This window comes from Taeniopygia guttata, chromosome 5, assembly GCF_048771995.1.
Source record: "Taeniopygia guttata chromosome 5, bTaeGut7.mat, whole genome shotgun sequence".
NCBI lineage: Eukaryota > Metazoa > Chordata > Aves > Passeriformes > Estrildidae > Taeniopygia > Taeniopygia guttata.
The window spans coordinates 37,272,307-37,297,323 of record NC_133030.1 but is presented as its reverse complement, the minus strand read 5'-3'; the positions used below and the strand labels follow the sequence as shown (position 1 = coordinate 37,297,323).

At 42.3% G+C, this 25,017-nt stretch overlaps 1 long non-coding RNA gene across 12 annotated transcripts in view; it reads left to right on the top strand.

Annotated features, from left to right (window-relative positions):
* Window positions 1-25,017, top strand: part of LOC101234101 (uncharacterized) — a 43,437-nt gene that overhangs the window by 9,270 nt on the left and 9,150 nt on the right. For 4 of the 12 annotated variants that reach the window (XR_012056377.1, XR_012056376.1, XR_012056375.1 and 1 more), the window contains one exon: window positions 133-3,295. The exons of 7 other annotated variants lie outside the window; for them this stretch is intronic. This is a non-coding gene — a long non-coding RNA (uncharacterized lncRNA). Of the gene's footprint in view, window positions 1-132; window positions 3,296-5,436; window positions 8,596-25,017 lie in introns of those variants that run through there. One more of the 12 variants, XR_012056386.1, reaches the window with a different exon arrangement.

Genomic DNA, 25,017 nt, shown 5'->3' with positions numbered 1-25,017 from the left:
TAATTTGACACGATCTCGGAATCTGTTATAGGAGGCCTTTTCTCTGAGATACGGCATTTAAAATAATTCATTGAACTCTCCAAAGCAGCAGTTTTTCTCCTTCTAAAGCGACTTTCTTTTCCCCCCTCTCAGGATTGACTTGATCGTCTCTGAAAATGCAGAACAGCCCATGAGATCTCTCCTTTCCACCAACCGTGTGGAAGATGCTTGCAGAACAGCCCTGAAAACAAAACAACTTAATTGAAGGCAGTTCGTGCAACAATTGTGTCGTGGAATACCTAACATTTCTTTATCTGTAACTAACTTATTTAATTTTGGATAGTTCAATAAATGTCAGCTATGCCAAGCATACTCCCATCCGTTCTTACGATACATCCTTTGCCCCGTATCTTGGTACTTAGAGGCGCCATTTAGCCGTAGCCCAGCAAGGGCTCGAAAACCTATCGAAGTAACAAGAGAGCTCTTTACTATTTTGACCACACAAACACAAATCCATGGGAATGGCTTATGTCCTCCGTGACGCGACTCCAACAGCTACAGACTACAGAAAATGCGAAGAGAGCTAGAAGAAACTTTCAGGACTCCTCTGCCAGGAGGCTTTTCAAAATTACTATTTTCGGGGTTAACCCCGAACGATTTTTTCTTTATTTTCTTATTTTCAATTTTTTTTTTTTTTTACTCCCCCGCCCTAGCAAGTCTCCAAATTTCTGCTCCTGGTGTGTGTGTTCGTGCTCACAGCGGGGTGGACCCCACACCGATCCGAGCGGGTCCCTCCTGCCGTGAGGCGAGCGCAGCTCGGTCCGACCGCGCCTTCACTGCCGGCTCCCAAGGGTCTCTCCTGCCCAGGCGGCTTTCGCCAGCACTTGTGAAATACAGTAGCTCTGGTTTCTTTCTACTTCAGATGAGCGATATGAATGGGCTTTGAAAAATTCGGGAGGGTGTTATAGGGGTGGTGTATAAACTACACAGTAAGGAGTCAAAAGGCAGAGGTGCGTTGGCACAAAGGCTGAGGCAAATGACCCACGGTGCAACCTCGATTTTACGTGTTATTTTGTAAACCGGGGACAAAAGCCTGGAAACTATTGTTATTTATACTTCCACTGGAATCAGGCTCAAAGTTTATACCGAAGGTCCCCCTCTATCTTTTCACTTCTGGGCATTGACCGTGAACATTCCAAATCTCTAGATTTGGACTATAGACTGTCGTATGGCTGTTTTCAGATTTGAGGAAAGCTCAGGAGAGGAGGTTTCCTTCCCTGGGGCAAGCCTCTCCTGCAGGCGCCGCCGGGGCTCGGTGGGTCCCTCCCCCGCCGGGAGCCGAGGCGGGGGCGCCCCTCTTAACCGGGAGGTCTGTCATTTCTCGGGTGCCTCGTACCAAATCGCAGATGTCAGCCTTTCCCTACGTGTTCGGGCTGCTAATGCGGGCACTTCACACAACAGAAATGCTCAGCTTGGGAGCTTTTCCCAGGGCCAGCCGCCGACTTCGTGCTTCGCATCTGCCTCTGGCAGCACCGGAGCTCCATGTGGGGGATCCCAGTGTGCGCAGTAGCCTTTACCGATAGCAGCATATTCCCATGGGAGCCAAGCACCCGCAGTGCTCTGGCCCCTGCAAACCGGCCGAAGCACAAACTCCGTACATCTCCACGGGAACACGCTACCCAGGTTCCCGGCTCCAAGCTCCTGCATGTCTTCCGCAGAGACCTTTTATCGTCGAAATTCACACCATAAAGCCCCTCACCCAGCAGGCCAACGTATCGCCAACAGAGACGGCCGCGGCCGGGGCCGCAGAAAGGCTTGCCGCCCCTGGGACTCCGAGGTTTCCCCCCGAGACCCGGTGCCCGCGGGGAGGGCGGTGGCCATGTGCGACTCCTCCCGGGCAGGCCCGCGTGGAGCGGAGCGGAGCGGAGCGGTGCCCGCTGGCCGTGCCCGGGCCCGAGCGGGCGCCTGCGGCGGGGAGCGAGCGCCATCCGAACGGCGCCGGCGACATCTAGTGGCCACGGGCCGCCAGCGCCCGCCGCGCCGCTCCGGCCGGGGACAGCCGTGACCCGCGGCCGCGGCACTGCCCGGCCGGGGACAGCCGTGACCCGCGGCACTGCCCGGCCGGGGACAGCCGTGACCCGCGGCTGCGGCACTGCCCGGCCGGGGACAGCCGTGACCCGCGGCTGCGGCACTGCCCGGCCGGGCCCGGGGCGGGGAACGCGTCCCGCACCCCCGGCCCGCCCGCACGGGCCGCGCCGGCACTTTCCTAAGCGTCAGGCACCGCTGCGCTCCCCCTCAAACGGCCTAAGGGCTTTCTGTGCAGTGTTGGTACCAGTAGAAAACGGGTCAGTTTTACATTTACCTACACGGGGCACCGAGAAGAGAATTACGAGCACTTTCGTCTCCCCCTCTCGCCTCCAAAGGACTTCCGTGAAAAAAAAAAAATCAGACCCGCAGGAGTGACAGCTCCTGCCACTTTCACCCTGAGAGGTGTCCCGCTGGCAGGTGCCGTCCCTTCTCGCACTGCTGGGGCACCTCCCAGACCTGCGAAGAAGAGAGGAGGGAAAAAAAAAAAAAAAAAAAAGCAGTATTGCTGAGACACCGCTGGCGAAAGGAGCCTCACTATTTAAATCCCAGTGTCAGCTCTCATTAACAGTTCAAGTCATCTTTTCCCCGGGGCAGACCTTGTCTGGTCTATCGACTTAATGGAAAACAAAACACATGTTTGTATTCTATTATTGCAGTCTCGTTCCTTGCCTTACGGAGAGCAGGGACAGGCTTCGTCCGCTTAGTGACAGGCTTCCCGAAGCGACAAAGGTTTCCACTCGTTCCTCCCTCCTGCCCTCCCAGGAAAAGATGAGTATTCCGACGTCCGTCTCCTGCCCTTTCTCATGAATAGGGACTGCAATAGAAGCCATAAGAAAAGGCCTTCGCTGAAGCCGCGGTGGCTAAAAAGAGCCCAAGAAAAATAGTTACTGGTATGTTCGGTAAAACTTAGCAAGGCACAATAGTCTCTGCGGGAAGCTTTGGGGGTTATGTGTGCAGCAGGTGAAGTTCTCAGCTCGGACCCAGCTGCCTGGACCACCGCATCTCCCAGGAGGCCGGCCGTGAGGAGATGGGCACGCTAGGCACTAACAAGCGACAGACTGAGAGAGTTTTGAGACAACCAAAACAAATAAACAAGCTCTCCCAATCTTCCACTGGGAAGATGGCTTTGATAAGGAAGCAGGGAAAGTTTTGAAGAGCTGCAGACGTTTTTGCAAATCTATTTTAACTGGTCTAAGTAGCTGAAATAAATTGGGTGGTTGTTGGCTTGTTTTGTTGTTTTTTTTTTCCCTCTCCTTTTTTTTTTTTTTTTTTTTTTTTCCCTGAGACAAGGCTACGGGAAGGGGAGAGTAAGAGCTTGATAAAAGAAAGGAATACATTTCTCAACCAGAGAAAGCAGGGGAGGTCTATTGAAGTGACGACCTGACTTGAATAAGGAAAGAAAATTATTAATTTCACCCCATCCCCAGTGCTTTCGTTGAGGTACAGGTCTGTGCGCAGCACCAAGCACAGGGCACTTGAACCTGGCAAGAGTAACTGATCGAAATGAGCTGTCCTAATGTCCACCTGGTCGCTCTGCTGAGATATTTTAAAGCCATCTTCAGCTGATCTCCCCCCTACCCCCAGCCCCAGTTCGGGACGCCCAGGAAGGGTGCGAATGGGAAATTGCCCAGAGGTAATTGCCCAGAGGTAGCACCGGTCCCAGGGCTATCCTTGGGCGGCTGCGGGGTCCCAACGGAGGGAGCGGGTTTCTGGGCCCGGGTCCCTTGCCCGCCTGGGGTGCTCCTGACATCTCGGCACAGAGAGTAGGGCCCCCAACTTTAGCGCTTTTGAAGCGTCGTTTGCTCTCAAGCGCTTGGCTGTAAATAATCGCTATAGCAGTGACAACACAGACGTCCTGCAGTCAGAGCGGAGTCTGCCTCTGCACCTTTCCTCTGCAACACACGCCGTCAGCGTTTTAATTCCAGCTCCAAAGGGAACCTGCAATTATAAGCCCCCCTCGTCCCCTCCCGCTCACATTCTCTTGTCTGAAACATTCACTGAGGAAGGCTATTTGGATTGAGAGTAAAATCAAACAGGGAGGGGAGGAAGAAAAAAAAAAAAAAAGAAACAACATAAACCCAACAACCCCGCAAACCCTTCCATTTGCTATTTACAAACCTCATTGTCATGCTTCACTCAGGCTGTCTGCCTAGCTTAGGGAAATAAATGTGACTGAACCAGAGACAAAGCCGATGCAGCTGTATTTGAATTTCTCAAACACTGTCAAACGTGCTCTTGTCTCATAATTCTCGGGGTTGTTGTTATTATTATGAACATCATACCTAATGTGAACATACTCGAAAGAGAGCTGCTTGGCAGTGGAGAGATGTGGCTCCGATCGGGATTGCACAGAAATTACTTTAGCAAAATAAAAAAGGATAAGAGCTCGTTTTCCCTCCTGCTTGGAAGCCTAGGCAGATAAATTAAGGAATATTTGAGACCTATAATTTCCCTCTTTTTTTTAACCCCTTCTCTTTCTCTCTCTTTTTTTTTTTTTTTTTTTTTTTCTTTTCTCTTTTTGGTTCCTTGTGTTTTCTCGATTCCCGCAGAAGCAGGAAGAAGAAGTTAGGTTTGACTATCTAATTTCCCAGGTGATAACCCACTTCGGCAGCCCTGCACGGCAGCCGCGGTGGGAAGGAAAACGAGAGCACCGTTCGTTCCCCTAAGAGGGAAAGGTGTGCGCTAGCGGACCCCGCCGAGCCGTCCTGCCAGCCTCCCTTTCCGGGGGCTCTCAGGTGCCTGCCAATGTGTTCGGTGTTTGCAGGGCTACACGAAGGGAGTCCGTGCTCTCGACTCCTTTGGAGACGAGGAGGCTAAAACATTCCGAGGCCGCCACAGGAGGCCTCTAAGGGATACCTGGGAGCATTCCCATGTATCTCGCCTTACATGCCCCGCTTCCGACGGGAATGAGCAAACCCTGCAGGCCACTTTCCCAAGCCCCGCCGTCCCAGCAAGCCGGGCGGAGCGGGGAGCGCTGCGGAGCTGTCGGGAAGCCTGCCTGCCCGGCAGTGGCCCGCTGGCCTCGGCCAGCAGCCTCAGGCCTCGCCCGGCCCCGCCGCCGCCTGCGGCAGCGCCCCTCCACGTGTCGGGAGCGGAGCGGCGCCGGCCCAAGGCAGCACGGAGCCCCTGGCCCTGCCCTCGGCATGTCCTGCCAGACCTCCCTGGTGCCGCTGCCACCTCAAGTGGCGGCTGACCCCGGGCTCCGGGGAAAAAAGGGGTCCTGCAAGCCGCGGGGGCAGACCTCGCGACCCCAGGTGTAAGCTCCATCCTCGCCATCCACCTGGGCAGCATCTCCCCAGCCCTTCGTTTTTCTTTTTTTTTTTTTTTTTTTTTTTTTTTTTTTTTTTTTTTTTTTTTTTTTTAATCTAGCTTCTTCGTTGCCACACTCCTCAGACGGCCCTTCCGAGCTCCCTTGCGGGGAAGAAGTCTCATCTCTTCCCGGCAGGACCACCGCCCCTGAGCAGGGCCGCCCTCTCTCCCCAGCTCCTTCGCTCCGTGCCCTCGGCGGTTTTCGTTGCACGGTGTCCTTCAGTGAGTGGAAGCAGAGAAATGAAAAGTACTGTGATCAATTATTAGTTTTAGACCATATTTATGGACGTGTAGTAGTAATAACAGTTATTTACTTTGTCGAAACGTTTATTTCACACTTGGTATATTTCCTTACAATCGGAGAACCAACGTGGGAAAAATAAGCACAAATAAACTAATGCACGCAAAGTACGGTTTTAGCTAAAGGTGATCCTTCTCCTGTCTAATTTTCCCGGGTGCGTTTCTTCCTCCTGACATTAATTCAAACCAGCGAAAGGGCTAAATAGATTAATCTCTAGCCCTCAAGTCAAGCAAGAAGCAAAATAATAATTTACTTGTCTGCCCCCTTCATAAAAGACTAATTTTTCCCCCTTTCTTCAAATTGTGGATGAAGAACAACCAAAAACCAAAGCAGCCAGGAGGGCAGGAGCCCTTTTCGGTCTCTCGAGGCTATGGCCAGTGTACTCCTGCTCTCTCCTTGGTCCTGCGGACTCCCTTGTTCACGCTCTCTTCAAGAATTGCCGGAGATCGCCTTCCCCCCGGGGCGCAGGCTGCTTTAACACCTCCTCACCAGGCTTTGTCCCTTTTGAAGCTTTATAGATTCTCTAATTTGTTAGCAGCACTTTGACTGTCCCCAGCTCAAGGAGGGGAATGATGACAGAGGCAGGAAAATAGACACCTCTCTGGGATTTCACAGTCTTAGTGATAGTGCTTTCACATGCACATGTTTCATACATCGCTGACATCAGGGTGACCTCAGCGAGGGGGACAGGGAAGGGCTGGGGAGGGAAGAATTTTAAAAAGATGCAGTTCTACTGTGTATGTCAAGGGTTTCAAGTAGAATAGTGCTTTATTCCAAGGCAACACTTCCCTGTTGAGGGCTCTCGGTCTTTGAATTGCTTCAATTCTCATATTCTAGGTATTTATTTTATCACAGCAACTGTGTGCGACAGTATATATATCCACTGGCAAACAAAAAGTGATCCTGGTTGCCCGCAAATGCTCTGCAGTGAGGTGCGACAGCCAAGTTGGTCCCTCTCGCACGGAGCAGCCGCTGCCCCTTCCCCACCACCCAGCCACGGGGCCTGCTGCTCTGCTCCGGATCATGAGGAGCTCTGACCAACGAGCCACGCTTATGACACCATCCCGTCCTCCATTCATTCCCACTCTTTCTATTTGCCCCACGGTTAAAACTGACACTTTTTATGGACCATGGCAACTTGCTGTGGGATCTGCCGGGGCAAGAGCAAGAAATTCTGGAGAGGGCAGGGCACCTCACCAATAGTCACAGGTGTCAATTTGGAAATGTGTTTTTTGTATCCGCCCCTGTGACACATGCAGTCTCCAGTCTGTTGTCTCCTTAGGGGGCAGCAACATGCTGCCCTTTTCCCTAGATACCTAGTCTGTATGCAGCGTCCATAAACAATATATCTGACAGTATTAGCTGGAATCAGAGCCTTCAATATCTTCCTGTTCTGTTGGTGGGGCTGCCCCTAGATAAAGTCCCACCAGCACCGAGAGATACCCGCTGTCACTGCACTTCAGGACCCTTGCCTTGTGCCCTGGTCTTGAAGAACAGAGAACAGGGCCAAAGATGAAACTCAGCAGTCAGCTGGACCACTGTCCCAGCCCTGCAGATCCCTCCATGCAGCACAGCCCTCCCTTTTGCAGAACAGTCTGCTCAGGACTCCAGCATCAGACATTCCCAAGTAAACCTGTAGGGCTGACATTGCACAGACTGCTTGGTTTTTGACCCTGCTCTTCAGTCCACATTTTCAAACCCCTGCTCCGCCAGCAGCTCCAGCTGGAGAATTCCTCTGTTCTCTCAGGTACCTGTATGTTTATAGTCCTGATAGAAGAGACAGAGTAAAAGAGGAAGACATTTGGTCTTTAGACCTACAGTTCTGGTGCTACTTTGGCACAGTGTTACTGCTTGAGCAGCTCTACCTCCAACTACAGTACACTTCCCACTTAGATAAGGTTCTTCTAGTTTGTGAGCCAGTTAATTCTCCTGGTAGCTGTCTGAGATTATAGCCCCGTCTTTCAGACAAAGCAAGGCAGGTAAGTTAAAACTTTATAACCGCAAATTACTTACATTTTTCCACAAGTTAACTATTTTAGTTGATTTAGACAGATCACACTGGATAATAAAATTCCATCTGAAACCTACCAGGAAGTTTTCAACGTATAAAAAAATCCAATCTTATTTAATCTCTGGGAAAGATAATTGTTTGCCCTTGATGTATGCTTTGCATTCTTGAAGTATATCTTTTGAGATATAATATCAATTTTGAAATCTTATATATGCACCTTTACTATAGTAATGGCTTTCCACAAGCTCTGTGGGAGGTGACATTTCAGCAAGATACTTCCCCTTGACTTTGTTTATTCCAGCAGTTTAAATTCTACCTCTGGTGATAGCTGTTAACTTGGCAAAGTGAAAAGTGCTACATGATGTATACTGTGCTCAGTCAGCTCATCAGAAGCTTACCAATTACGACTGTGGAGCCCATTCTTCTTGCCACAGCATGCCACCCACCATGCATAACTGGGACAGCTGATCTTCACATGTGCATAAAATCTGAAAGTATGCACACATTTACTCAGAAGCCATGCAAAGCAGGCACAATAAGTCTGCTGCTTCTTAGAAGCCTTTTTATTTCCCGCAATAGCTCATACACAAGCAGTTGTAGAAAATTTCTTGCTCCCTGCCTGCCTTGGAAATGTGAAAAAGGGGAGCTTTTGAATATTACCCTACAAGCTTTGTACATGTCAGGCATTCAGGACACCTGTGTTGGGACCATATCATTAAGATAGCTGTGAAATAGGAAGTTGCAGCTATCAGGATTATCCATCTCACCCAGGGCTTGGTCTTCATCCACATCTTTTAGGTGCTTGGGAAAGAAGGTATTGGGAAGCAGATTGTGGACTCAATGAAATAACTGAAATGTGCTGGAATGGTCCATAAATTGGGCATCTAAGAATTATGAAATGAAGAAATTTTTTAACAAAAGCCTTTGTATGCCTGTTTCTGCAGGATGAAATCTAATTTCTGTTTAAGGTCTCCTAATGACATCAGCAAGGCAAGATTTAATTCTAGACAGATGCTATTTATCAAGCATATAGGGAGCGTTTGAGCTGCAAAAATAATGCTACCTTCGAGCATTCATTTTTATTTAGAATATCCAACTGAACATACAAAGTCCAGATTGGGCTTTTTGTTCAATTGCGATTTGCTCTTATCCAAAGATACGATTTTCTTTATTTTGAAGCAACTATTTTCAAAGACATTTAGTGCCAGACTCTGTCACCTTTGACTGTAGTTTCTTTTTCATCAGCTAAAATAGAAGTAACTCTGTTCAAGTAAGCAGAGTAACACTTATGAAAAAACAGAATAAATAATCAGAGAATCAAGCCCTTTGAATAGAAAATGACTCCATAAATAGTCCCATTGATTTCAGCAGTATTTTATGACATAAGTAGCTACATTAGTGGAAGCAGCATACAAGACCCTTTGGGCTTGGACAGAGAAAAAAGTTCCCCAAGTTATAATTATGAAAAAAAATATTCCATAGCAGATCAGCTAGTTGACATGTTACTAGCTTATTCTATGACTTATCATGTTACTAGCTTATTGTATGACAAAGACAGAATCAAGTGAGTTGATGGTAAGGATGATTCCTCTGTTAGCTGCTGTGACATGAAAGTGGGTCCCTTATTTGCAAAAAAGAGAAAGCAAATAAAGCCACACCAGTAAAATACTTTTCATTACCCTTAAAGAAATGCTTCTTTAAGTCAGAAAGAACATTTTAGCAAATGGAGTTGCCCCTTAGTGTTTATGGACAGTACTGAAATGTGAGAATGTCATGACATAGTCTCCCCTGGCTCTATCAATTTGTGAGATGGAAAAATTATTTTGCTTTCTTTTCCTTGAAATCTGGTAAAAAAATAAATTAAGTCCAAACATGCTGTCTTAATTGTTTCTTTGGCTAAACACATTTCTTTAAAAAAAAATAAGTATTCTCTGGAAATGTTTTGTGGCATCTCTAAGCCTTAATATGAGACGTGTGTCAGGCTCCAGAGAGCAGTAAAACACCTACCCAGATTAAAGTCTTCTGGAGCCAACAAAACTGTTCCTGGGATCTAATTGCTGTGCTGTGGACCATTTTTGAAAGTGACTTTGAATGGTTTAACTCCACTTAGAGTGCTAGAACTTGATGCACAAGAGCAGGGGAAGAAACCATGATGATTGGGGAATATAACTGCCTGACTAGAAATGGCATCAGATGCTCCATGCCTTCCTGCCAGTACTGAACTTGGAGTCATCATTCTCAGGGAAGCAGGTGATGTATTTTCAAGTATTCAATAAGAACTGTGCACCCACGTACATGCTACTGCTGAAAACTTTTGTAATTACAGTAATTTTAATGAAACCACATCAGCTTTGTCCTTGCCTTTCTCTCATTGCATTTCTTTGTACTCTCTTCTTGTCATATCACATAGTGACTGTAAAAAATGTTTTGTCCAAATACAAACTCCCTGTTCTGAGTGCCACTCTGCTATCAGCAGGAATAGTATTTCAAATAAGATGCTGGGCATTTGCCTCTATGAATAGCTTCTTCTTTGCACATGCTAGATTGTGAAAAGCAGATATATATCTTTTGAGTGCACATTTTTCATTAAGAACCTCTAGAGCACAAAAGGAAGGGGTCACTAAAAGGTGAAAAAAGGATATCTTTAGCTTTATCGCAAACGGTTCTCTGCTGTGTTTCCTCAGTTATGGCCAAGCTGTGGCTATTTTCTATTGAGTGCAGAGCATTCTTATTCCTGGAAAATTTTAAAGGGAAATACTTTGAATAAGATTCTACAGTGCTGATTTTTCAATGCTATCTGACAGTAGTCTGCCATTTCTTTTCTTTCCATGTAGCAGTGAAGTGACACAAAATGGATAAAATTTTTCCTCTCTGTCAGGTAAGGACGAGGCTGTGTGCCACCCCACACCTATACTGTCCATGCTGTTATCCTGTGACTGAAGGGTAAGAGGTCTGCCTTTACCCCCAGTTCTGGGAAAAAAATCCTGTTTGGTGCTCACAGTGTACCTTGCAAAAGCAGTTGGAGGAGGTTAGATGGAGGCTGGTCCCTTACACTTGACTTTTGTAACCTTTTGGGTTAGGAATACTCTCTTGCTGGTATGGGTTCCTAGTGAATTATTGATACCCTTGAAACAGAGGGGACAAAGAGAAGTGAATGAGATATTTGTGAACCAATACAGCAGCAAAAGATTCCTAAGAATGGGGTTCTCACCACCTCACCACAATCTGGAGGGATATTTGGTGCTGGATGCAATTCTGGTCCCTAGTGTCATAAAAACTCAGCTCCCTGCTTTTTATAAAGTGGTATTCTAAAAGAAAATGTCTAGGTTACTAGTAAAAAGTCTACCCAAACTCTCAGAAAACATAAATTAAATAAATAAATAAGGCTGTTTTCTGAAAATAATTTTTTTTTCCTAAGCAATCTCTTGATATTTAGGGAGGAGAGGGAAAATATTTGGTTTATTTTTTTTTTGGTGTTTGGATAATTTTTCCCATACTTATCCTGAATAATGAAAAAAAATTGAAAAGGATCTTTTGAAATATTTCCATTACTGAGAGATTTTGTTAGGTCTTACTCTGTTTAAAAAAGTCAATAACGTCTAGTAAGAATTAGCTAGGAGTTTTAAGGGATCCTGATTTTTTTTTCAGTTTTATTTTCTGGACTGAAACAATCTTCTTTCCCTTTCCCTTTCCCTTTCCCTTTCCCTTTCCCTTTCCCTTTCCCTTTCCCTTTCCCTTTCCCTTTCCCTTTCCCTTTCCCTTTCCCTTTCCCTTTCCCTTTCCCTTTCCCTTTCCCTTTCCCTTTCCCTTTCCCTTTCCCTTTCCCTTTCCCTTTCCCTTTCCCTTTCCCTTTCCCTTTCCCTTTCCCTTTCCCTTTCCCTTTCCCTTTCCCTTTCCCTCTCCCTCTCCCTCTCCCTCTCCCTCTCCCTCTCCCTCTCCCTCTCCCTCTCCCTCTCCCTCTCCCTCTCCCTCTCCCTCTCTCTTTCCCTTCCTTGTTTTTTTCCCCCTCTTCATTCCTTTCCCTTTTTCTTTCAAACCAGCCAACAAAACTGCCTAACAGATTTTAATTTTTTTAGTTCTGTTCTGAGATAAACTTTCTACACAAGATAGTATCAATCAGAAGCCTAGTAGCCCAGTGTTCTTGAGCAGCTCACAAACCACCTCTGCAGTATCAGTGCTACTTGATCTGACTGCATCGGTAGCAGAGTGTCCAGTTTCACCGGCTTGACAGTGGTGGCAGGAGAAGGAGTGAAAATTGACAGCAAGTTGACAGAATGCTATTGGGACTATTCCTCTAGGGTCCATCTCAGAGTAATTTTATCCCTATGCCACTGAACAAACTCACGAAAAATCCAACAAGTATGCCACCAGAGTAGCTGTCATAAGGAACTGATTTAACAGCAGTGTGTGTTTTTAGGTGTTTGTTATGATCGAAGTTTTCTTTTCAGCCCTTGGGGTTATCCTTATATACAGATGGAGACATAAAAGAAGATGGGCGAAAACAAAATCAGCTGGAAAGAGGAAAATATTTATTTCCTTCATGTATTTGCATTGTGCTGAGTGCAGCAGGGTGCTAAGATGGACTCCTCAGATGCTATCACTGTAACTGCAATATCATGTAGCTCTATGTCCCATCAAGCTCCTCTGCCAAACTCTATAATGTGATCACTTAGTTGGATGTGTACAATCTATACAATTTAAAAGGAAAATGATTTTTCTTTTAGATACTGAGCTAATTTTGTGTTCCTGTTGGTATTCAAAATTCATTGCAATGAGGAGTCGTTTTATTGTTGTGGCTCCTTTGTTGTGTTTTGGCTTCTGCTGTCTTAATAAAAACAATGAAACAAATGGTTCTGAGAACAGCAGAGCTAATGAAGTCATGTTTTGAGGACTTGCATTTGACAGTTTTATATCCCTTCCTTTGTCCCATTACAGCAGCTTTGACCATTTAAACTGAGGTTTATGCCCAACTCCATTAGACTTGCCCCTCTCCAGTCTGCTCAGCTGCCTTTCAAGCCTGCAGGTATCAGCTGTGCAGAGGACATTATGCGCTCTCCGTGGCTCAGAGCTGCTTTTGCACTGACATGACAGCAGAATACTTGCTGACTGGGTAGCAAGAGGTCAATCAAAAAAGGTAACTGCTGAGCTGTCACTGATGTTTTATTCCTAGTGGGACAGCAATCTGGGTCTGTGTCCTCTATCTAGACATCAATTTAAATGAAACTTGTGAGACTTCTCTTTAAGGCTTTGACCTCATTCTTATCTTTTTCTGAATTTGGCCAGGGGTTTTGGAGGTTATGAGCATTACAAGGACAGACAGACAATATATCTCAGGTAGATCAATAATACAATATTTATAAGGGCTAATTTAAAAATAAAAAGTTAAATTTCCAAACCAAATTGTCTCTCATAAACAAAATAGCTGTAACATTATTGTGGCTTGTATTACTAATTCCTACAAGGACCTTGAATATTTCACTAGGAAAGATTTTTGATAAAATATGAGTGAGAGAAAAACACATTATTTAAAGGCATCATAACAAAATATGCTAGTTAGGAGTCCATCTAGGCTGAGAAAAGAACATTTGAATTATGGCATTGACACTGAAATGCTTTTTTTATTTTGAATTTTCATCTGGCTCAGAACTTTGCACTCTTGTTGTGTGATTTTGACTATCTGTTAGAGCATTCAAGCTGAATCATAAATAGCAGTATCGAAAACATATGCCACAGGGGAAAGAAATATGTAATAAAACCAGCTGTCATTATATGATAATGAATTTCACTCACTACTGAGTTGGATAAGTGTTTTTCATAGGGAAACAAGTGGCAAATTCAGCAAAGAAAAACGTGTGTAAAACTTTCATGTTTTTAAGCCAGCCCTAGAAGGTCTAATTCACTTTTATCAATGGGAAAAATAATATGGGACTAATTTTGAAGCTGAAAACATCTAGTTTATTAAATTGTGAGTAAGAGCAACATGGTAACGGTTTTCACATATGTAGGAGAGAAATAGTTTTAAAGCACTAGTTTTAGGGTACATAGTCATGAGAAAGAAGAAATAAATCACGCAAAAAAATAAATCAAGTGTTTAAACACTCCTAAAAGTTAGAATTTATTAGACAGAGAAGTAACTTGAAAAATGTCAATAAAGATTTCATTATCTCGGAGAACTGGAAAAGTTTGGCTGCATTATCAAATTTATGTAATGAGAAATATTCTAACTTTAGAGTGGGAAACTTAGATTGCGTCATTGTTCATTCACGGTTTTAATTTCTATTATTCTATGACTGAATCTCATGTTGAGGTGCCTTTCCTCTCCTGGAGCTAGCTAGCAGATAAAATAAGCATGTATATAATAGCAAATAAGCGGTCAGGTTACCTTTTGCATAGAATGGTCACAGAGTATTTTTGCTATTAGGACAACGGTCTGTAAATTTCTTTCAAATTCTCTATTTAAAGTAGGTTGAACTCCAGCTGGTGACTATTATGTTCTGAAATGGTGTTATTATCTCCAAGGGAATACTGCAAGAACACAACTACTTCAGGAATCTCTCCTCAAGGACAAAGTTCATACACATGCTCCCTCCCACCTACACACCCACCCACCTTGTATATGTATAGATATCTCCTTTAATGAAGAATTGTAATTATAGATCATATTTTAGCATAGCTGAAAGCAAATAATTTCTCTTTGGAAAGATATGGGCTCAGTTGCAGGATGTAGGAACAAATTCAGTGAGAATAAAGCTGCAGATTTCTAAATGTGCAATATATTAAATAAATCCACATGACTAAACTTCCACATGACTAAAATCACTTGATTCAGAGATGTTTTCAAGATACATGAAAAAGAGTGTCAGCTCATAATGGGAAGAACAAAATTTTTGAATCAGATGTAGTGTAACGCAGTAAGTGAGTAAGCTTGTAAGGTCTTACTGAGCTTGTAAAAGCAAAATAACATATTTGCATTGTCAGAGAATTCACTGGAAAATACAGTCATGTAAACAGATAGGGTGCAAATATTGCTTTCCTCTGGGATTATGACCTGAAGGTTGCTTGGCATAATGTCATATGAGTAGTTGCGGAAAATCTTCCAGTTTCATTTCTGTCATTTGGATTTGTCACTGTCTTAGAGGGCACAAAGTTTCATGGGTGCTTTTTAGAAATTTTCTGAAATCCACCAATAAGATTTTTTTTGTTATTGTGTTTTGGCCTCTGGCATTTAAGGCACTAAGGAAAACTAGTAGGTTTGATCAGGCACAGGCCACTTGCTGTATTGTGCATAGAGTCTATTGATCCTGAAAGACCCAGCTGGGCTGCTGTGAAGGGAGGGTAAATCTTTTCCTTTCAAGTGTGCTAGGCTGCTGCACTGGGAGTTTTGGGAGACACACCCAGGTCTTGCTATATAGTGCCTAGCTCAAGTGGAAAGACCTTTTATGGAGACAAAGCTCCAGCTCTTTTCCGACAGACCCATGCCAATCAGTCACAGCGCAGACTGTTAGTATAAGCAGCGCTCAATGGTGTTCATCTAATGTATAGCTCTTCCAGAAGACACTTGCCATAATTTACAGCAACCCCAAGGTACCATTAACTTCTGCTGAAACACAGGATTCTGCCAAACTGGAAAAACAGAGATTCTCAGGTCTCTGTATGCAGTTTGGAGAGCTGTTCCTTATTGAATGTTTTGTTTTTCCAGCTCAAATGAGGGTAAATCAACATTTTCAAATAACACATGTATGTGCCAGTTTTATTAGAATTTGTCTCTCTTACATTTTTACAGTGGCCCATGAAAATCAAATCAAGATAATAGCAGAAATAATTGACCAAAGAATAGCAGTTTCTTTAATCAAGCGAACATGATGATTAAATCAAAAGCTTCAGATCTGTGGATATCATCAATGGTCTTTTGACTATTAATAACAATATGCTATCAGCGAATTTTAAAAATGCATTTTTGGAGGGTGAAATGTCTACATCTAGATGGAGAAAGGTCAGAACAGTATTATTAGTAATTAAATCCATTAGCGGTACTGTTGACAGTTTTTCAAGTGATTTAGATTAAAATATATCACTGAAGTACAGCAATACTTAAACAAGAAAAGATCCTACAATTGAAATGATCCTACAATGAAAAAATCCTAAAAAAGTATGCTTTCCCTGGAGTCTTTAATCCTTAATAAGATCTAAATGGTACTTTTTAATAATTAATATTAATACTACTACTACAACAGCAACAACAACAACAGTAGAAACCAGAACAACAAAATATCACTAAAGAGAGGCTTGCTTTCCTTCAGAAACCTTGGCAGAAATATACAACAGCACTGAAGCCTCAGAGACACCATTGCTTCTTTTTGTTGTGCTGTAGCCACAGGGAGGGTGAGCCTTCAATTCCTTTTGTGCACAACAAAGCTCTTCAGCACAAGAACACATTCAGGCCTGTAGGGATTTACCAGCTTAGGGAAGCAACAGCAAGCATATGCTGGGTGTTACCACAGGCTGTGACAGTGTGGAGCTTTCCAGAACCAAGGTGTACCCGTGCACCAAACACCATCGCTTGCATAGTGCAGATATATTTGCATATATTAGTCCACTAATAGTGAAAGACTACCTGTATATCCATAAAGATGCATGAGAAGGTATGATTCTTCTGTTTCCCGAGCCTGCAGGAAGGGAGATTACAATTTCCTATGGCAATATTTAGTGGCATCAGCTCAGAAATACTTCCTTTTCTTTTTCCTCTTCTTTCAGCCACTGAGTTACAGTTTCCAAGGGAAAAGTTTTTTATAGACAGTGATGTTTTACTGTTTTTTCTGTCCTGTGTATTGGCCAACAAATATCCTATAAAAAAAAATAGATTTTCTAACTAATCATAGCATCAAAATGATCACAAGGAAAACAGATGAGGTGTTTATACACCTCACTTCTTACAGTGTTTTACTACTGAATGCAGCTACTAATTTGGTGTTCCTCAGATTGTCTTATTAAAATAGATACTGTGAGTTAATTTATTAACTCAGTGTACATTTCATGACAACTCTGTAGAAAACTGGGCATAAAGCTGTTTGGTATCGTATAGGCATAAACTTCTTTTTGATAGACAGTACATACTCTTCAACACCAGAGACACTTCTATTGCCCAGCTTTGGAAGGTCTGCAGGGTCAGTATGAGCATCTGAACAACAGCCTTCCTATGTCAGCTGTGCAACCACCGAGACTGGAAAACAAAGATGGTCCAGGCACCGTGGCCTGGGCATGGTCACCTTCTTGGACAGAAATAGTTTGGCTACTACCCATGTAAATCATATGCAGTGGGATGGAGCTCGAGAGTGAAGAGATTATGGCTGGCTGCAGAAGGTCCTGGAAGTTTGTTAACTGAATATAATCTATCACCCAGGTCTTTGGAGCTCTTACTCACAAATAGGCAGAGGTGAGCAATTTTATGTTATAAACAATGCACAAATAAGGCATGTGTAATGTATTGAATTAATAAATGTCAAATCTTTGCACACAACTGCAGTGTTTTAAAAATTATTTTTCAATTATTTTAGCCCTTTCTATTAGAATTTGTCATTTTCATTTCAGAAGTGCTCGTGTACTTTCAAACTTTTTTCCTGTTCTGAACACCTTTGTTGTATCTATTTCGCTACCTTTTATAGAATCATTTCCTCTAATATCAACAGCTTTTATATACTATACTACTTGCTGACTGCAGCTCATTTGTTGAAATTTCCAGTATATCTTCTAGAATATACAGAAAAATTAACTTTTTTTTTTTTTTTTTTTTTTTTAATGTGAAGGGATGCTAGCTTATCACAAATTGTCATAAATTCAAAAGTACAATGTGCTGTAGTGGGAAAGTTGAAAGTATCCAATATGTACTCTTCTTTCATCTTTGTGATCATCTCTATTTAGTTCTATTAGCACTTTCTCAGAACAAAAAGTAGTTCATTTAGAAATGATTGGATCATTTGTTTTGTCCTCAATGAAATGATATTCATTCACCCATTGATAGTTCCTTGTTTCCCATCCAGAGCTACCCAAGAAATAACTTTTTCTACTTGGAAAACTCCCTGAAACTCTCAGAATAATGTGAAATAAACAAGTGCAATTAAATATTTCTCAATGCAAAATATTACACATTTTTGATATCAGAATTTTTAAAAAGGGGAAGAAAGGAACAATTAAGAAATTGTCAGATGATTAAATTACTACAGCCACTTCCTTGGGAAAAAGATATGCTTTTTCAGGTTGTAGCTCTACCCAAGAGTGTCTAATATAGGCCAATAATTTTGACATATTTTATTTTGAGGCATATTTTTGCTCTCTTAATTCATTTGCCAGAGTTTTATTTTTTAGAACAGGAAAATTAACTCTGCAGATAAAGAAGACTTCTTCCAACCTCTGGAAGAAAATAGAACAGCTATTTTTTCAAATTGAAAAAAACATTTAAAAATTAACTTTTGTAAAAATTCAGAAGGGGGTAGTGTGTCTTGGTATTCTTTAGGTGAAAGAATAGCTACAGTTGAAGTTTGCTGAATTGTGGTTTAGAGATAGATCATTTTCCCTCCAGCTCTCTCTGATGCTTCTCGGTGAGGAAACCAACTCCCTGTCCAAAGCTGGTTTTCCTATTCTTTACAATGTCATGGTCTAAGTGGTGATTTCTATTTTTGGAAATATGAAATATTTTGTGCAATGTGAGAACTTCAGGTGCAATGGAATTTAGAATGAATGGCATATTATCTGACACTCACAGGAAAGATGTACATAGCAATACCAGCTGGATTGCTATTTTGTTCTGTTTTCCCACATTTTGAACACCTAGAAATTTTCTGCCTGAGATTTTTCAGATGTAGTCATTCCTAGCCTTTTTGGAGTCTGAAACCAGCTTCAGAATTCTGTCATAGCTGTATCCCCTGCTTAAAACTATATTTCTATTGGATTAGACTCCTTTGAAAAGCTTTTGTAGTTCTTACTATTTTCCAGTGGGAAATATTGGAAGATTCAGTTTCTTTGTTATTCAGCAGTATTTTTATTCTTCAGCACCTGGCTTTTAGTTTTCTATTCCAGCATTTGCAGACCTTTACTATATCTACCCATGGCTCCCTTGCGGTTTGGCTTTCATTGATTTTGACATAATTCTGCTTATTCTGTGAGTATCTTGGTGTGTAGGCTCACTACTGCTGAGGATAGGAAATATTTCTCAAAAAGAAGGATGGCAAAAGATGAGTCTACATGTATCTGGCCAATTAAAAGCTGGTCCTAAGACAGCTGTGTAAGGATTATACTTCCTACTTTTACTCTGAAATTGCATCAGTTTCCCAGAATTTTAATAAAACTGCTTTGTGCCTTAGTTGTCTGGAGTTTTTTACAATCCTATGAGGAGTTTGCCTAAACTTATGATGTTCCCAGTAGCTGCTGGATGTCACATTTCCCATTGCCTGCCTATTTGCATCTTGCTAGAAGAGCAATACTGGTGTATCTCATCTAAGAGAAAGTCTCTTTAGCATAGGCACAATAAGGGAGCATGGATGTGACTACCTGACCCCACAGACACCCGATGTATTGGTTTTGCACAGTCTGGCTTTTTGGCAGCAGTGGGGGCCACAGTGGTGGCTTCTGTGAGAAGCTGCCAGAAGCTTCCACCATGTCCAGCAGAGCCAATCCCTTATGGCTCTGAAGACGGACACGCCGCTGGCCAAGGCTGGCCAATCAGAGATGGCAGCAACACCTCTGTGATAACACAGGTAAGAAATCATAACAAACACTGCACAGGGAAGAGCGGGAGTGAGAATATAGAAGCAGAACAACATGCAGACACCAAGGTCAGTGCAGAAGGAGAGGCAAGAGGTGCTCTCAGTGCCAGAGCCGAGATTCCTCAGCAGGCCATGGTGATGAACATGATGAAGCAGCTGTGCCCCTGTAGCCCATGGAGGTCCACGGTGATGCAGAGATCAACCTGAAGCCTGTGGAAGAGGAGCTCCATGCTGGAGTGGGTGGATGCTTGAAAGGAGGATGTTGAGAGGAGGATGTTATCCCATAAGAGATCTGTGGAGAGAAGAACCCTGCTTCCAAGCTGGATCAGCCAGTCCTTGGAGAGCTGCACTCCATGGAGGAGTGACCCATGCTGCAGCAGTTTTGGGAGGATTATTCCCCATGGGATGGACTCACGATGCAGCAGTTCACCGGGAGCTGTTGCTCATGAAATGGACACATGCTGGAGAAGTTCATGGAAGACTGTCTCCTGTGGGAGGGACCCCACAGTGTAGCAGGGGAACGACTCCTCTTCCTGAGCAGGGGGAGAAGCCTTGAGTAATGAAGTGGCCATAAACCTCGAGTGAGGAACTGGCCATAAACCCCAGTCCCTGCCTCCATGCACTGTTGGGGCAAGAGGTAGAGCTGGGAAGGAGGCGGGGGGAGTGAAGGTGTTTTTTTAAGGGCTTATTTTGTTTCTAATTATCCTGCTATAATTTCTTTAGTAATAAGTTTTTATCTCTCAGTCAAGCTTGTTTTGCCCTTGACAATATTTACTGAGTGATCTCTCACGGTCCTTACCTCAGCTCATGAGCCCTTTGCTAAATTTTGTCTCCTCTGTCCAGCTGCAGAGGGGAGTGGGTAAGTGGCTCTCGTGGGTGCCTGGCATTTAGCCAGCATCAACCCACAACACCCCAATAGAAATATTCTCCTGGTGGTATGTTTTGCAGCATAATTTATGTCAGTTATGCCTCATACAGATGACTGCCCCCAAATCAGAAAGAGTGAAATATTCAAAGGTGGTTTAAACTTTTTATTTCTCATAAACATTAATCTGCCTGTGGCCTTGGAGTGCTCTGGTTACAGTTTGGCCAGGTAGCAGGGTCTGTATTCAAGGGAAACAGAGCAAATCTGTGGAGAACTGGATACACTTTTGAAACTCTTTTTCACTGTAGATGAGATTGTTATACAGGAATGAGTAATTTTTAGCTAAGCGTATTAGGTCTCCCAAGTGATTTGCATGTATAATCAAATGAAAAGGCCTGTGAAATATTGAAATTCTAGATGAGAAAAGTGAAATTCTATTAAGAAAGAAAGAACCTCTGCACTTATAGCACATTCAGAGAACATATCAGAATATAAATTTAATGCAATACAGCAATGCTCATCTTACTTTAAAGGTAATTATATAGAAAAAGGGGCATTTAAAATGTATAAGGAGAGGCTTTTTTTGCACTTGTACAGCATATAATTAACAAAGTTCTTTAAACCTATTCATAAAAGAAAGTAATAAAGCACTTGTAAATAATGGCAGTCTCATATTCTTTACAGTTAAATATCAATAATCAGAATGTCTTTTTTATACCTCGTTGTAAAACTACATTTTTGACATATTAAGTAGAAGCAGGTATTACTAGTGACATTTCAATTTTCTAGAGATTTAGACATATTCATATAAAACGGTTACAAAATGAAGAACTATAGCTATAGAAAGCTGGAATGCTTGCAAATTAAATCAATGCTCTGCCTGCAAAACACAAAGCGATAACAGAAAAGTGAAGTTGCAGAACATTTCATGGCAGAATTAAAAGGTGTAGGTGTTGAGACCTTAAAATACTAAACCGTAGGTGCAGAAAAAGAGAACAAGAGAACTATAAAGGAAAGTACCAAAGCTTGTAGTATTGTACAGATCAATTAATAATGATTTGTTTTGTAGCAATTTCTGAATTCTCAGAAGATATACCTTTGAAAAACAAATCCAGATTTCTCCAATGCTCATGTGTTACACAATGTTTTAGACACAAACACTTCTCAGAAATAAGGGGAAGGGGAAAATACAGAGAGGTTAAAAACATAAGAAGAAAAAATAATAATGCAAACCAGATTAGATAATGAGTGATTGTGGGTTGATTTTATTTCTCTTTTGTTCTTCCTCACCTCAGTCTTTAAGAGCCTTTATTGCAGAGCAGATCGCTGTTCTGGCACATGCCATCTTGAACAGCACGAATGCAGGGTGCTCCCAATAGATTATTCTCTCGTTGACCTTGTAGGGGTGTACAGCTGGCTACAATAAAAGCCCTAACACAGCAATAAAGACTGGACTAAGTTGACTATTACAGGCATGGAATAAACTCAGATGAAATTAGTTAGGGTAAAATTTTTCCCCTCTGATCTGACTGCACTTAAATTTCAATGTTTAGGAATATCTCAGATTTTTTCCATGTTTACTGCTGTCCATGGCAAGACAGGGTACTTTGCCAGTTTGTAGCAAGAAGTGAGAAAAAAAAAATCAATACTTCGCAGAAATTAAGTTCCAGTTGCCATTGCTACATTTCAGACACTGCACCTTTAGAATCACAGTTTATGTTGCACCTCGCCTTGGATATTCAGGCTTGTTAGTTTTCCACAAAGTAAGTTGAATATCTAAATTCTTATTAAAATGTCGTGGTTTAATTCCAGGTGTCAACCAAGCCCTAGGGAACTCTTGCTCACCCCAACACCAGTGGAATGGGGGAGGGAATAGGAAAAGTGAGAAAACTTGTGGGTTGAGATAAAGATGGTTTTACAGGTAAAGTAAAAGCTGTACATACGAGCGAAACAAAATGAGGAAGTAAGTCACTGCTTTGCAAATGCAGACAGGTGTTCAGCCATCCCCAGGAAAGCAGGGCTTTCTCATGTGTAACTGTTATCTGGGAACTGAATGTCTCCCCCTTTCTTCTTCTCCCCTCAGCTTTGTATGCTCAGCATGATGTCCTATGGCATGGGCTCTCCCTGTGGCCAGCTGGAGTCAGCTGTGGCCAGTCAGTCTGGCTGTGCCTCCTCTCAATGTCTTGAGCACCCCCAGCCTGCTTACTGGCAGGGTGGAATGAGAAGTAGAAAAGGCCTTGGCTCTGCGTAAGTGCCCCTCAGCTGTAGCAAAAACATCTCTATATTATCAACCCCGTGTTCAGCATAAATCCAAAAATCCCCACAGCAGTGCACCAGCCACTGAGATGAAAATGATCTGTGTTCCATTCAAAATCAGGACTTAGAATGATTAAAAATATTTTAAAACATAATCGCGATTTTATATTAAAAATATAAATGTTTTGCCTGCATGAACTAGATATTCAGTGTCAAAGAATATATTACCATATTTTCCAAAGGCATTGTTTTCTGTTAAAAAGACTACAATTTCTTCCTCATATTTTTAGCTAAAAGATAATTATATCTGAACAGTCTTCAATATTTAAGACACTGTATATATAGAAACAAGATATTGAACAGATAGATAAATCTAGATCTACGTATAAATCTAGCTATCTCTCTGTACCTATATACATACACACATATGTATTAATACTTTTCAGGGTACATTAAAACAAAGTAATTCAAATAAGTAAACAAAAATGTTGCTATCCAGATTTATTTTATGACAAAATAAGCTCTGGTTCTAATATGAGTGTTAACAAGCACTTTTGAAAGACAAAAGACAAATTCCCTTCACTCTTCCAAATTTTCAGAGGTGGACCAGAGATAGGTTAGATCAGAATCTGTCTTCCAGATACTCCTGTCTGTCTTTCTTGACCATGGAGGAAGACTAGAGTAAGTGTAGCAGCTATGTCCAAATTGTGGGTGGGCACTATGAGATGCCCCAAGGTCTTGGTTTTATACAGACTAGTGGCCTGGCTGGATGTCACTGTGTTTCCCTGCTGCATGCTCACTTTTCCTTGCCAGGCAAATCCAGGGGCGAGGCAAATGTTGGTGAAACCTTGGGGGCCTCCCTGCAACACACAATGTTGGTGCGACCATGCCCGACAGTCTAGACATTTCCCAAATTACTCTGAGGATCTCCACACAGAGACTTAAAATTAGATGGAATCAATCCATCTATAGTCTTTAATCTTTAGTCTTTTAATACAGAAATTAAAGTAATATTTGCTCTTATGCTGAGTTTGTATGGGGTTCTTAGTGTTCTTTCCTGTATGAACCTCAAGATGATTTTCCTTATTGAAGATATCCATCCTAAGATGAGAGATATAACTGTCCGCTGCCTGTATGTGGTTCAAACTCACAATATTGCTCCTTCAGATCACCCAGTGTGCCCTTGCCTATGCTGAGAAGGGTGGAAAATAAGCGGTAAGTCAGTAACTGTGGACTGGCAAGAAGTTTAAAGAAACATTTTACTGAGGTTTTGGAACTTAAACTTCTGGATCAATGTGGAATCAGCACTAGCAAATCCTTCCCTGTGGCAAAATCTGCTGGTACATCTGATTCCTCTTTTTTCTTCATTTTCTTGCTAGAATGAAGAAAACTGAAACAAATGAACAAATTTAATTTTGATGCCAAAGTAGCATCCCTGCAATGTGGGGAGGATCAGAAAAAGCAGAAATCTGGGCTATAGTGAAGAGATTCAGTCTTCTCTAACACTCAGCTTGATCAGACTTTTGAGCTGAGCTTCCCCTGTACTTGCTAATGATGAAAAACTAAGTCAATAGAAGCCATCTGACTGAAGTGTAACTGCTACATGAATACAAAAAACCATGGAAACGGAAGTCTTTCAACTTAAAAGTAAAAGCATACCTGTGTGGTGAAGTTGTTCTTATTTTTTTGTCACCTTTTTTTTATACAGCTATGAAACATATTTGGAATTGTAGCAATAATCAGTGATTACTCAACAAAGGCGCATACCTATCTCAAAGACATCACTACTACTCTATCAATTCAAGCATGATTGTTAGAGATGGGATTATTGAACTGGTAACCCAACGATTAGTCCTCTTTTCTCCATTCCAATAAGTAATTTATTCATGGGATGGGAATCTTTGTCTGCATTTTGAAATCAAACCTTAAAATGTGAAGCAAACTGCTCATGTTGATATTCATGATTCGGCAATTGAAAGCTGTTTGTTCTTTCAGTCTCCTAAAAGTTGAATTTAATATTTTATTAAATCTGCCATAGTCATTCCCTTTTTTGAACAGTGAACAAACATTAAAGAAAAATGACATAGACAATCTTACATCCAAAAGCTGAAGTAAGTATATGCACATGTAAAATATGGGGAAAAAAATTATGACATTTAAATAACAGAAAATTCATCAGTCATTTCTGTCTTATAAAAGAAACATAACTTTTCTTACATTAAGGCTAATTCCCTAGTGTGACTCTGGAAATCTTGTTCTTTTCACTGTACTTGGATATAAAGCTATTTAGGAAATTAACTTACCACTCCACTGTTGTGCAGTATGACAATGTTTCTACAAAAATCATAATTTCAGTAACTTGTTCCAGAAGAAATCCAATGAGCTAAATGTCTTGAGTTACTCATTTTTACCCCTTCAACCACTATGACAAGTGTTTCTTGAACCTTGC